Here is a 14974-nt window from a genome sequence, read left to right on the forward strand (position 1 = left end):
CATAAACTCTGTAATCGTTATTACAAAGCTTTATCTCTGAGCTAGCATTTGGAGCAAAGTAGCTGTGATGATTAGATTTCAGATAGAGTAACCTGGTTTATAAATCTACCCAGGGTATTGAAATACAGCTTGTGTATTTCTAAGGATTCAAATGTAATAATGCATGTCCTGTGCAAAAGAAAACCAAACAACCTCCCTCCCAGCACCCTCCTCCCTCTCCTTTCAACTGTTCATGTATTTCCAAGTTATGGATTACTGTTGACCTCTGCTCTAGCTGTGCAAAGAAAGCAGCCCTATGCTTCACTCTGTCCAGGCATTTGATAACTACTCAGTGCTGTGAATATTTTCATGGCATATCTCAAACATTTCCTCTTAAGGGGAATAATCTTTTAAAGAATGACTGGTGCTTGGACAGATTATGTTATACTTGCTGTTTATAATACAAAACTCCTGAAATAAAATAGTCTGAAAAAATTGATGCAGCTGCAGTACTAAAATTCTTGTGCTATCATTGTAACATGGCACACATATATTAACATTTAGAAAGTGGTTTTTATATGTGTTTTGTTATTTTATATATTTTATAGCCCATGCAATATGATTTGTAACATACAGTTTTATATCAATATTTAAAAAAAAAAACACATCATATTTCACACACCAGATCTGATGTGAGGAGAGTCAGTGTGAGCAGCTCTTCCTGCTAATGGCTGGGCAGGTATTTCAGGATAGACCCAGTGGCTGCAGCTGCAGCAGTGTATGTATTTCTGCTGAAAGTAAAGGTGGTGGTCAGCATCCTCAGCATCTCAGAGTGCAACACTAAGACAGGCTGCTTCTTATAATTAGGCTGAACTCTGTAAACATTCCAAATCACAACAGCTCTGAAGCTGGGACTGTAGTTTCCCATCTTATGACTGAGGAAAATGAAAAATAGCAATGTTGTAGCCAGACTAGCAACAGGTGAGGTCTTGGAGTTCTTGTTTTCAGTCAATATCTAGACTCTTCGTATTATGACATATCACAGTAAAGCATCTATGCCATTCTATAAGATATTTCTTTTGGGGAATATATCTATAACTACAAGGAAAGCAACTAGACTTTTTTGACTCTTCTAAAACCAGGACTGACAGCAAAAATATAATCTAAAAGAAAGAAAGGGGGGAAAAAAATGGTCAATTTTCTTGGTGAGTCAATGATAAAGCTCCTCTTTTGTCTAAGTGATGAATACTCTTGTTGCCAGCATCTCATTCATTCCTGATTACCACCTGTGTCTGCTCAGGATCTCAGTAGGTGGGTGACCACGCAAAGCACAGCATCTGAGTCAACAGCTGCAGCACATTACCAAAAGAAAACTTTTGCAGACTTTGAGATAGCCTGGTTCCTGTGAATGCTACTCCTAGGAAATATGTAAGAATAGATATTTCTGGAGTGCTTTCAGACAGCTGGCACAGATTCTCCATCAACGTCATATGCTGTTTTTTTGAGGGTGCATACTTCTAATGAATGTTGACGGTTATTTCTAAACAATGAAGTCCATTACTAAATGGACTCCAGCCAGATTCATACAAGTATTTCAGGTGCTTTAATCAAGCCCCACCGCATACGCAGGGGGAAAAAGAGAGCATGCAGGGTGATGTATATTAAAGGAGAAAATATAATTTTATTTATTTTTTTCTCTTGCAAAAAGCAGTAGACAAGATGAGATTTCAGCTTGGTACTCCCATAAAAACCTGGTGTTCTCAGGAGTCTTTATTACTTTCAGCTAAGTTGTTCCATACATGCACCTGTTTATCATGCAAATATCATTATGTTTATTCTCCACAATACACTGCATTAGCTTGTGGTCCAGTCATCACATTGCTTTTATGCACAGCAACTCTGAAATCCTGAAATTAACACCAGAGAGCTTTCCAACTGTAAAGAGTTTCGCTGGAATCAACCTGTTTCATTCAGATGTTTCCCATAATCCAAATCCTCATCTGCCTGTGGCTGATTAAAGCAGTTGTTTCAAGCCATTGCAGTTTTCTTCAGTATTTCCAGTGGGGGTTAAACTTATGGTAAAGTAGTTACTCAATTGCCTGATATTTATGTGAGCCAGAATAAAACATAACAATAGGCTAGAACGCATCTGAGGTTAGCTCTGATCTCTAAATTCTGGGAATGCTTGTGCTTAACTGTGCATGGAGTAGTTTCACATGTCTCTAGATGAACATCATCACGTTGCTTTTCTTTCTGTCCTGGGCACTTCTTGAAAAGGCATTGCTGCACGGAAAGACATTTGCAGATGTTTTACTCTTTGCTCATTTAATGATTTGCATTTGATGATAGTAGCTCTGCTATAACTTGTTTAAAATAAATTCAAATTTGTTATTTTGCAGGAATGACAATGCATGGCTCAGAAGTATCTCAATTTACCATTCTTTTAAGAGTTTTACCATTGGTCCATGAAGGCTGAGGGAGGGGAAGGTCCAATTCATCAGAAGCATACCTCAGTGCCTTTTTAAGATGCACAAGTCTATAAAACCATTACACATTTCTTCTTTTTCATGGAAACATTCCACCAGCTTTATTTCCTGCAGTCTGCTGATCCCAGCTCCTTTTATTTATGCTTATCTAATCTTTGCACAGTTACTTCCCTTTAGCCATTAAAGTGATTCTTATTTTTGTTTTTGAACAATTAATAGCTCCTTCCTCTCACTGGAGGCTGCTCTGTGTCCTGCTGTCTAGTAGCTCTTTTCTTGACACTGTGAGAAAGACCAGTTTTGTGACTTCCTCTTTTCACAGCTGTCATGGAATAACATTATTTCCCAAGCTCAGAGGGTTTCTGAGTGGTTCAGAGAAATTACAAAGAAGGGACCTTATTTTTCATTCAGTCTGAAGCACTGTGCATGTGAGAATATTCTTCCCAGCACCTCATCCCAGGGTCACATAAATGTTCATCACATTCTCCCCCTTTTTAACTTCAAACTTCTCTTTTACTTTGAACTTTTATTTTTCAGTCCTTTTTGTACTTAAGATATGTTATGCCAGATCTGCCTTGGATTACTGTGCTGCTCCACTGAGAAAGATATTTATCTTCAGTGAATTCTCTTAACTTTCTCACCTCTGTGAAGATGTGACAATGTACACATCTGATAATCCATTCCTAAATTTTATTTATTTTTCTTTATTTCTACCATTACATACCTTGAGTATATAGAGTTATTTCACTGAACTCTTTTCTTTCATCTTATTTCTCAGTAGCAACTGACATTCTTGGAATTGAACACTGAGCACCAAGTTTGTCTATAACTGAGTCATGTCTCAAAGTCTTACAGTAGCATCTATGGGGGCGTACCCTTGCCTGTGCTTGCAGTCTGGCATAGAATCATAGAATCACCAAAGTTGGAAAAGCCCTCCAAGATCATCCAGTCCAACCATCCACTATCACTGGTAGTTCTCACTGAGTTCTCACATATTCAGAAAGATTCCCCACAGAGCAGCCCATTTGGCTGGAGCTTGCTGGAAAAAACACAATAAATGACTTTTGTTCTTCTGCCCCCTCACTCTATTCCTTCTAACCAAAGCACCAAACACTCTGAAACACTCTGAAACTGCACTGAGATTTTTGTTGTCTCACATTGCAAATTGACAAAATGTGCATGCTAGTTTGTTCTGTTATTTTTTCCTATGTTAGGCAGATTTTCTCAGACTGCTACATAATCTTCTGATGTTCTATTTCTTCTGGGTTTCTCTGTGTGCTGGAGATGTCTGAACTATGTGAGTTCTTGCTTCTGGTTACCCCTGAAAGTGGCAACGTTCAAATCAGCTAAATGAATGTAAGGTGTAGCATTGTAGCTGAGGAGTCCTGGAAGCAGGAACTTTTGGAGGACATTGCTGCAGGAGGCTTTCATCAGATCTTCTTTGAAAATATTCTTTTCTACATGATAACAATCCCTTTGCTCAGACTTGCTAATTAAGATATGAGGAATGGACAAATAGATGAGCTATAGCTATCCTTAAAGATGCTGTTTCTGGAACCCTTTTAAAATAAAACTGTATTGTTATACTGCTGTTATACTGGGGATAAAGTTACAAGCAGTAACTGCCTACTGTTGCAATGGATCAAGCCAGTGCTCTGTGTGACAGAAACTGAGATGCTGAGGTACAAGAAGTTACACCAAAGAAACTCAGCATAATCTGCCTTGTCTTGTTCTGTAAGACTAAATATAATGTACAAAGGATAATAGAGAAGAAAAATCTGACATCCACAGGAAACATGCTGAAAAAGTTATTTCTTCTGTTCAGCTATCCTATTTTGAAAAAGTGCTCATGCACGATCTCTTATCTTTGAAAAACTTTAATTTCTATATTCAGCTTTTCTTCATACTCTGCTTAGAAAAGGTTGTCAGAGATCTCCTTGAAGATGGAATCTTTGACTCATGGGACTGAAGCTAATGGAAGCCTCCAAGTCATGTCAACAGACTGGTTCACTTCCCAAGTGAGCAGTTTGAGAGTGTTGCAGATTCACAGCTTAGTGCAGTACGTCACAGTAGGGAAAAAAAAAAAAAAAAAAAAAAAAAAAAAAGCAGCTTTGTTACTGCAATTGGAAATGAAGGCAAAATTACAAAATACTGATTTTACCTGTACGCCTTCATGTTGTCATTTATTTGAAAATTACCTCTCAAAGAGGAAATTGAGCATTGCTGATAGGCTATTTATTAAGGAGTTCAGTGGGTGAATTATTTAAATATTTGTGACTTACAAAGAAAAACATATTAAAAATAACGTGAGGAACTCCATAGGGATAAATGTGTACCAAAAACCGTTGCAAAAAGATGGAAGCAGGTGAGGGAACCAAAATGAGCATTGCTAGGGATTTGTAAGCCTGGTTTACTCGGCCCTTTGAATAAGGGCTTTGAGAAGTTGTACATTTATAATCTTTGAGTTCATAACTCTGGATTCTGGATTCCCTCCTGTGATAAGCGTCAGCCCTCTGGTGACCTTGTGTAGATTCTGGCATGCTGGGAGGTCAAGGGAGACAATAGAGTGGTCAGAGAGTTCAAATGGAGTCAATTTCTTGAAATTAAACATGCAGATCAGCATAGAACAAAATCAAATATCAAAAAACTTGAAACTCAACAATTCATTCAGAACACGGAACTATGCTGAGCCAAGATCACATTATATAAATCATCCAAAGTACCGACAACTGCAGTTGTCCAACAGGCAGAAGAAAATCAAGGTTTTATTTGTTGTTTTTTAATTTATTTAAAACATAACCAGAAAACAAAATACTACAAATGACAAGATTCTACAGTAACAGTAGGTAAATTAATAACAGTGAGATGTTTTCTTCTATCCTTTCAATATTGTTGTGTTAAAAAAAAAAAAAGTTTAAGAAAAATAGAAAAAAAGAGACATATTCCTACTAATATAACTAAAACATTTGCTTCAGAAAATTTCTTAACTGGAGCTCTTGCTTCTCTTGAAAGTGTGGGAAAAATTATTCCTCACCCCAACCCTGGGAAAAAAAAACAGTGTGGAAATATATTTTTGTGAAGTGTTTCACTCTGAACAGATACATGTTCCCTGGGGAAAATTCAACCAACATATGTTTATTTATGGTTAACATTCTACCATGTAATCTCAGGGCATTTATTCTCATAGTCACTGGGATGCTCTGCTCATGGTATTCTCAGGTCTAGTACTGGTTAAATCTTATTCACGCAAAGGAAGCAATAGCTAGTAATGTAAAACCAATCTAAAATACAGAATATGTCCCTCTTCACATTCTTACATGGATCTGAGTGTATTACTTATTTTTTCTTCCTTTCCTAACTGTTGACTGCTACTATTGAATCTGGGGGGATTAACATTTTTTGTTTCACCACCTTCTCAACCTATTTCCTTTTCAGAATACATAACAGATGACTTACAGAGCCAACTGTGCAGACTGAACCACAAAACCTTATAATGCCTTGGATATTCTGATATGGACTTGGGTGCCATTTAATTCTTTGGGGCTTATGGAACGTGTCTACTGTGCAGAGAACAAAATTAGGAAAGATGATGTTGCTTTGGGACTGTACATCCATGGAGTTCTAAAGTGCTTATTAAAACTGCTTTATAAATAAAACATGAGAGATCTTAACATTTAAAAGCTCCAAGACATGCCATACACCTTAATGCAGACCGTTTATGTAAGTCATCTGCTGACCCTGCTCTTTCTTCTTTATGGTACACACTTGTACAAAAGAAAATAGGAATGTGGTAATGAGTGATAATCAGACACAGCAAGAAGCAATGAATGATGTTGTTTCATGCTGATTCTCGTGCTCATAGAAATACACCTCCTTAGCAAAATGCCACTTCATTTGTACATTTGTGTGAAATTTAACCTTTTCTGTTATTTGAGTGATACTTCAAACTGGTTCTTGTCCCAGAAAACAATAAACTATTTCTGATTTGTATCCTAGCCCACCTTGTTGGCTGCAGGACAGAAGAGGAGTTAGTTATTTCAAACAGAAAAACTTCTCCATTTTCTGTCTTCTGCACTACAGCAACATTACCTCCTTAGCTCTGGGAGGAAGAAAAAATAGCAGCAAAGAACACCAGACCAAGGACAGAAAGAAAGAGTGAGGTTAGAAATCAATTCCTTTCAAAGTGTTTAGTGCATTTGCTTGTTTTTATCTCCCACTTATTTTGTGGGAGATAAAAAAAAAAAAACAGGAGAGCTGTTTATTTTTATTCCCTCTGAAGGAAAGATATTGCAGCCATTAGTATCCCATCTCTACTGACTCTTTGCTCCCACGACTTCACTGGTACCTGCTTGCTTTGCAGTTGCCTTTAGCCTTATGAGTGTCTGTATTTCCAGTGTTAACATCTGCAAAATTGATCACACATGAATTACACCAGGAAAACACATACTGGTGCTTACTCCTGACTGGCTATGGGATTTGGTTAATTAAAAAAGTCCCTGGAAACATTGGCATAGACATCTCATGAACTACAAATAACAGGAAGCATCACAGCTTGAATATTGACCCCAAGTGTTTGGAAGTACTATTTTCTTAACCATAGAGGATGAAGACTATCAGGAGAGGAAACAGTTCTTTGTAAACTGCAAGTTGCTATATGCATTAACAACAGAGCACACACTGTGTAGCAGAAGCTCTGCTTTTGCTTAACCAAAATAAAGTGCCGAAGCTTAAAAGAGGTATGAACTCATCTCAAAGAATGAGTGCTATCAGGCATGTTTTAAATCTGATTATCATCATTATTCTTATCATTCAGATCTGTAGCAAACTTTATCCCTTTTTGTATTTCTCACTGGATATTTCACTGTTGTTAACGGCTGTGCTGTCTCAGCCTTTGCTTTGCCTAACGATTTAATAATTGCACCCAGCACATTTACTGGTGGCATTTGTTAAAATCTGGGTCTGAAAAGGTCACTTCTCTGACTGTCACAAAGATGACTTGAACAGTTTATCAACATCATCTTTAAAATGTGAGACATACCAATAATTTCCAAGTGCTACAGTGAGAAAATTTAGTTGTACAGTATCTGTGCCAACTTTGCAGTATGCTATAGAAGCAGAAATATTTATCATTTAAAACCACACTTTTTGTTTCATAAAACAAAGCCTATGATTTCATGTAATCTCAAGATATCTTTGGTTAGAAGTCTGGTTTCTTCAGTACATATTTTCCTTCAGCACAAGGAAAACATAATTATTTTTCCATCAGTATGATTATTTAAAACCATCCATTTTTAATTCAGTATCTTTATGATCCCGTGATATCCCAGACCTCAGGAGATTGAAGGTTAATGCTTCCTCTAGGTGAGAGCTGGCCAAAACTGCAGCACTTGGATTGCAGTCCAGATTCCCAAAGCTCCAGAAGACTCACATCCAAGTTTTTGTTTTGCCTAGGGGAAGACCAGATACAGGAGGTGGTTTCACTTGCTTTTTTGTATGTTTGCTCTCCTTCTTATCTACAGTTAACTGAATCCTCCAAGTGAGAAAATGCAGCAGTACAATTGTCAAACACTTACAGGTTCAGTACTTACTTGAAATTTTGAAGTAAAAACTGGACTTTACATGAGTCCAAAAGCTGGGTCTCTTGGCCTCTTGATCCTCCTGTTCTCTCCTCCACCCATCTACCCTTCACATATTTACTGGATTTACAGTAAGCTTTTTGAAGTATCTGGGGCAGAGCTGTGGCACATGGTACTCAGCTCTGGGAGATACAGGACTTAAACCCTCTGTTTCATAGGATATTAGAAGCACTGTGCTTTGACAAGTTAGCATAGACTGATGGAAATTGCATGAGTCATGCTGGATGTACTGCAGTAAATCAGTCACCAAGCCCAGGGAAACTTAGTGGTGATTTTTTCTATTCTAGTGATAGTTTTGAAGTTGTATGAACAGGCTTCAGTCTCATGGCAGGGGACATAGGAACTGTTTCCCTGAGAAGAACATCCATTTTCCAACACATTATAAAAGCTTCATTACTTTTTTTTTTTTTTTTTTTTTGCTTTTAAACACACAGAGAACTATAATGTCTGTTATGTTGGAATCCACTGTTACATCTCATGGAAGATGGAAGTAGACTCTATGTTGGAATACACTGTTACATCTCATGGAAGATGGAAGTAGACTCCAGCCTCAGCAAACAATAGAGCTTTTTAACTTCCTTGACAATTCTCATATTCTCATTTTTTTGTGTGTGAGAAGAAGAATTGTGCTATCACAATTGAAATGTTCAGGAGTCTGTGTGCCAATAATCTGATAACTTTACTTATTTTTGTCATTCTTCCCTGCTATGAGAGTACAGTTCTTGCACTGAAGATAAAATACTTCTGTGATGCCTGCCTTTTTTTTCCCCAAGAAAATTAAAAGGGTATCACGTTAGGATCACAGTTTTGAGTTTTACTATAAGTAATCTATGAAATGTTAGTTATTACTGGCTGACAAGAGAAGGAAATGAAAACCAGAACAAAACAACAACAGAAACACAAGACACTCTCACGTTACTTAACTAGGGACTTTCCTATCAGCTGATAGTTCTTCAGCAGTTTATGCCTCTTCCAGAGTATCTTGTTAGAAGTATGCCAGCTGATCATCACAGGGATAAGGCTGAGGATTCCTGACTCTGCTTCTCAGTAAAGGGTTATCCATGTTGAATTTCTATTGTACTTATAGCTTCTTCGAAACAAAAAATCACAAAACAGCCGAGATTGGAAGGGACCTCTACAAGTCATCTTAACCAACTCTCCCGCTCATACAGTGTCATCTAGGGCAGATGGTGTCAAGTATATCTTGGATTCTTGTTAGGATATGATGATCTGATAATGAAAACAGCAGAAATCTAGAAAGGATAATGTTTCTTCTGTCCCTGCTTCATTTTGTCTCTTTTGTCTGCTTATTGTCGAGGAATGAAGGAGCACTTGAGGGCTAAAAGACACTCAAGCAGTAATAGGGGAGTTTTTGTGCTAGAGAGGACAGTTGTGTATACAGGAATCTGAGCAGATGGATTATGGGATGCTGATGGATTTTTCAGAGATGAGGTCAGAGTACCCTGCCATGGAGCCTGAGTTACTTGCTAGCAACAGGTATGGGAGGCCTTGAGCTGGTACTGAGTGAGTCCTATGGCTTTTGGGATTTTTGTTGTGTGCTGCTGTTCTGTAGGGTACAGGGAAAAGCTTTTTCAAAGGATTTTTATTTAACTTCTCTACATGAGTTTTTTCTCAGCCTACATTTTAATGCTTGACAGCTGAGCTTTTACAAGTTTTCAGAGCCATTAATCAGAGCAATGTTTTGGGAAAATTTTGCAATGTATATTTGAGAATTTGTATGGCACTGGTTTAAATTAAAAGCTAAGGCTTACTTTTGAGTCTGCTTTTGGCCTCTTTCCTGAAAACATGAAGCTATGTATTATTGTTCTAAGAATCCATAATTAGTAGCAAATGTTTGCAAAATGCTAAAGGTTGTTGCTAGGGTGCTCCTTCAGACTGGGATGTGTGAGGGATGGTTAAACTCACTTAATTTAGATCTATATATATTGGGATATGGGCTCCATTTTTTCTCTTGCCCAGGCACCAAGGACTACCATGAGCCCCTAGGCCTGACCTGAGCCACATCATACATGTGGAACTTTTCAGCTGGGTTCTCTGAACCCTTTCTATGGAACAGACAGAGAACGAGCCTGGCCTCAGCAATGCTATGAGTGTGCCACTGTCCCCATCTCCTAATGGGGTACCCTGAGACCTGAACATGAGATAGAAATGGGCTTTGTTCCTACGGGCTTTGCAAATGTTGGGTCCAGGGAGCCAAACTGGCCTGAAGCAGTGCCTGCACATTGTCAAGCTTGGTTTAACAGTATTTTTGGGATGTGGTGCCATCACAGCTGTGCTGCCCCATGGACACCTGATTAGCCGTCATCACATTGGTCAAACTTTGGCCAAGCAGAGGCAGTGGTGTCAGAGGACCCATGACAGAGCTTTGGAGCTAGCAGGGATTGGAATGAGGAGGGCTGGAGGAAGGTGGGAACAGGACCTGAGGAGAATGTTAACAGGGATGGTCATGTAAATAGGGGTAGGGTTGTTTGTCTTCCTTCTGTATCATTGATGCTTGGAAGGAAGAGTTTGTGAACTGTTTGAAGTTACGCTGATTTTACTGTTGAAATTAAGATCAGATCCATAAAAGTCATTTTATACTGTAATTCACTGCAGGATGTGTATTCTTTCTTTTACCTAAACTCATTAATAAGATTATCAAACTTTGCCCAATATTTCCCCTAATGACTATTACCCGTCTTCTATCAAGACAGTTCCATTGACAATGAGGGCAGGAGAAACAAACAGCCACATTTTGTAGGAAATGAGGCTCAGCCCCAGTGCTCTGGTTTGCACTGGCAATTCCTAACGAGTCAGATGCAGAATATTTTAAATATTGATCCTGAAATGAGCCCCAAATGGAAGAAATGTGAGTATATATTTTAGCTATCCACTCAGCAGAATGCAAGCATCAGCTATTATCTCCTCTGAAGACCTGGTAATTAACTCCAGCAGACAATCTGTCCAATCATGTGCCCTATTTGTGGAGCCTGGAGGAGCATGTTTCTGTCACCCTGGTCTTTTCTGACGATTTGTCAACTGCATGATGGATAGGTGGACGTGTTTGGCCATTGCTCTGGAAATATTGGAGTATCTTCTAGTGGCATAAGATAATGCCATTTCACACCATCCTTTCCTTTTCCCAGATGCAGAGACGGGAGTTTATTTTGCTTTGCCTAGCTGGACAACTTGAAGGGAGTGAATGGCCTCCTTCAGCTCTGTCTGTCACTTTGTTTCCTATAAATAAACTGCAAGTGCTCATATATCAAATCTGTGTTTGTTTGGGTAACAGAAGGAGCAAAGGCCTTAAGTGATACGCCACTAATGCTAAGCCAGTTCTAACTTCAAATAAATCTAACTGCAAAGAGAACTGGATTAAAAAATCTGCTAACTATGGAAAAGTGATGTGTAACTCAGATTATAGTATCTTCCTTCAGCCCATGATGAAATTCTGGGATTTCACTGAAGATTTTGTACTTCTGAAAAATTTATAACAGATTTCCATCACAGATGACATTTGATTGCATCAGTGTAGGTAATTAACAGATTGAATAAAATCACCTTCAGTTTGCAGAGTAATCCGTGCCAACACATCATTGCACTTTGTTCCTCTCCGCTGGCCTGGCCACTTTAATCATCTCTAAGTCTGCTTCAGCCTTTGTGTAAAGCAACGTTAGTCTTCTCTAACTCTGCAAGGTTGTGAGCTTGCAGATGGTGAGCGTTGGGCTGGAAATATCCTGGGGCTGCAGTACACCTTGCTTGCATGAAGTATTGCCTGCTGTGTCATATATTGCTGCAGGCAATGGGCAAATAGTACTATTGCAGCTATACTTCAATCTGATTTTTTTTTTTCCCCTTGAATTTCTTTCCAAATTTATTTTTAAACTCAATCTGAAGCTGGCATCATTGCATTCCTGGAATTTGGACAAACTTATTGCGTTCTCGTTGTAATCTACCTCTGTTCACTGGTTGGTTCTACATCATTATGAGAAGGAACAAGGGCCAAGTTATTGGGTCTTTTTACTACCTTGCTTCTAATTCTCTCATCTGCCGACAAAATCTGTAGCATTTTGTCTTAAGGCTTATGACCAAAGCTTCACAGCTTGTCTACATTTGGAAATAGATCTGTCTTTACTCTAGGATCATGAGTCAAGGCAGTACTATTATGCCCATCTTGAGAGTAGAACACAGAGAAATAGAGAAGCAGGAATTTCATAGAGTATGTATGATATGACAGGATATGACCTGTTTGCAAATACAGAATACAAACTTATCACTCATTGCTTTGTTGTCATTTTGTTTGTTTATTCTGCTTGTTTTTCCTGAAAAAACACTCAGATCTATAATTTGTTTATGTGTTTTTCTATTGTTTTTTTTTCCTCATATGTTCCCTACTTTCCTTTTAACTCCACCACCTTTGACTTCAATGAAAGATCAAGGATAATCTCTTGGATTTGTAAGCCATCACTACACAAATATTAACTATGAAAATGTTGATTTTCAAGCGAATTCACTTGAATGACACATCACTGCTAATCAAAGACTTCAGCATTACTTAGAATCAGCCATTGTGAAGTGCTTATCTTTAAGACCCAAACTCTAGGAAGAGAACCCACTTTTCTTTATTTCTAGGATAGGAAATATCTTTTTTTTTGTTACATCTCTGAACTTTCAATGTAATATTAGATAGCAGTACAATTATGTGAACTCTGAGCCAGTAGCTAGAGGCAAAACAAGAACAACAGGCCAATGTATAAAGGGTTTGGAATTTCATTTAAGCTGTATCTTTAAGCTGTGTTTTCATTAAGTTTTGATTCAGTGTTCTATGAAGTAGTTTTTAGGTATGTGAATGTCTGATGTAGCTGTTATGCTTAAAAGATACAGCCAGAGGAAAGTGTGGTATTCTTTAAAAGTTGGTCTTTTCTGGATTTAGTTCTCCTTTTTCTGGAGAAGGAAACTGTCTTTTAGATGAATGTAGGTGAGTGTAGGTGGGATTGTAGGGTATTTTTTGTTTGTTTGTTTGCTTGTTTGAAAAATATTGTCTTCTGTATGTGACCTTGGCTCATCATCTTTGTGTATCTTGGAATTTTGAAAGCATGTTTTAATAGTGACAGTAGAAGCCAGGGAGGCATAAGAGGGGATGTAAGAACCCACTGCCTGCGGGACAATACTACTGTCCAAAAATGATGAAGATGTATTTGCTTCTTTAAAAATAATATTCTCTGAATGTGTACATGATGAAAGGAGGCTACATAGCTTGTGCCACGCCTTACTGGGTGGTACTGGGCCCTTGCAGTTAAGGCTACAGCATATTATTTCAGCTTCTCTTTTTATCTATTTCATCTGTACTACAAGATGAAGTCTGCTGAACGAGAAATATATGCAGCATCCTTTGAGAATGCAGGACAGATGCAACAGATGAGTGCTGTTTCTTGCATTTACTGCATGTACAGCCTGGACAGCAGTCAGCCTGTTGACTATTTGTCCTGCACTAAAAAGTGTTTTCCTGATGGTTTTTTTTTTTTTTTTTTTTTTTTTGAAATATGTAGTTAAATTAATATCTTAAGTTACCTTAGCAATTTGCTGTTGAGTTTCTAGACTTACTGGAGTTCTAGACACAACTGTCTGTAAAAGCAGCACTATAATTCAAGTAGAATTGTAGAATCACAGAATCACCAAGGTTGGAAAAGTCCTCCAAGATCATCAAGTCCAACTGTCCACATATCATCAGTATTTCCCACTAAACCATGTCTCTCAGTACAATATCTAGATGTTTCCTGTACACCTCCAGGACTAGTGACTCCATCACATCCCTGATTGATTTTGTCTATCATTTTTTTTATTGTTGTTATTAAATAGGCTAGAGTACAAAAAAACTCAAAACTAATTATATAGCTTCTACTACATGTGTATCGTTGGAGATCCTGTTGCAAAGGCCTCCTGGGAAGTAGCTGAGGGTCTTTGTCCCCATTTCCAGACATATTTGATGTTCAAGATGAGTAGACTGTCCACTCTTCTAATGTTGTGTTTGCAACTTCTGCTTGGCAGCCTCTGGCACTTTATTGATTATCAGAATGAAGAAACATCTATAATGATAATTCCTGCAAGCAGCATTTCTTTAGTGGCCTGTTATCAACATCTTTCAGAGAACTGTGAAGGGACTTCCATACCTTAATGGCTACTGCATGTTGTCTGTCTTAACTCTAGACAGCAGATAGGTCTTAGGGTGCCTCTTTTTTAAGATGAGGAGCAAGAATTTCTTCCCAAAAAGCAAACTGGGATGGCATTATGAGCCTCTTGCTGAGGACTGCAAGTTAGTGTATGGTCTCTGCATACTACCTGATGACAGAAGTCCTACCTGCTACAAACATAACATCAATGGGCAAATTTTTCCATAAAAAAAGGGCATGATACTGGTCAATGGGTTATTAAGATTTCTTTACAACCTCTAGGTATCTTTAGTAGCGAATCTGACAGGAAACTCCTTGGATGTGCAGAATATAAAGAGTTTGTGTGTATAGTAGGCAAGCAGCCTGCCTTAGGTTAAAAAAAATAAAATTGTTTTGACTGATACTCACCATAGTACACAATGTATGTGGCAGAGTATGGCTAAGGACCAACTATAGCCTGAATTTGGGTAGCATGCTTGGAAGTCAGGTGAAAACATCTGGCTGAGATGCAGAGACATGCTTTAATATTTTTTGGAAACTTTCCTGAACAGATGTTAAGCTCTAAGAAGAAAGATGAAAACTTGAGAGTGACAGGGTACAATTCAAGGACAGAGACTTCTAGCTGCTGTTGCCCAGCTGTGACTTGGCCAGTATTGAAATGTTTCTACAATGTGGATATAAACTGAATCTGATTCATATGGTAGTA

The sequence above is a fragment of the Lagopus leucura genome, unplaced genomic scaffold (genome assembly GCF_019238085.1).
Source record: "Lagopus leucura isolate 7727_CA_CO unplaced genomic scaffold, USGS_WTPT01 Super-Scaffold_100159, whole genome shotgun sequence".
Lineage (NCBI taxonomy): Eukaryota > Metazoa > Chordata > Aves > Galliformes > Phasianidae > Lagopus > Lagopus leucura.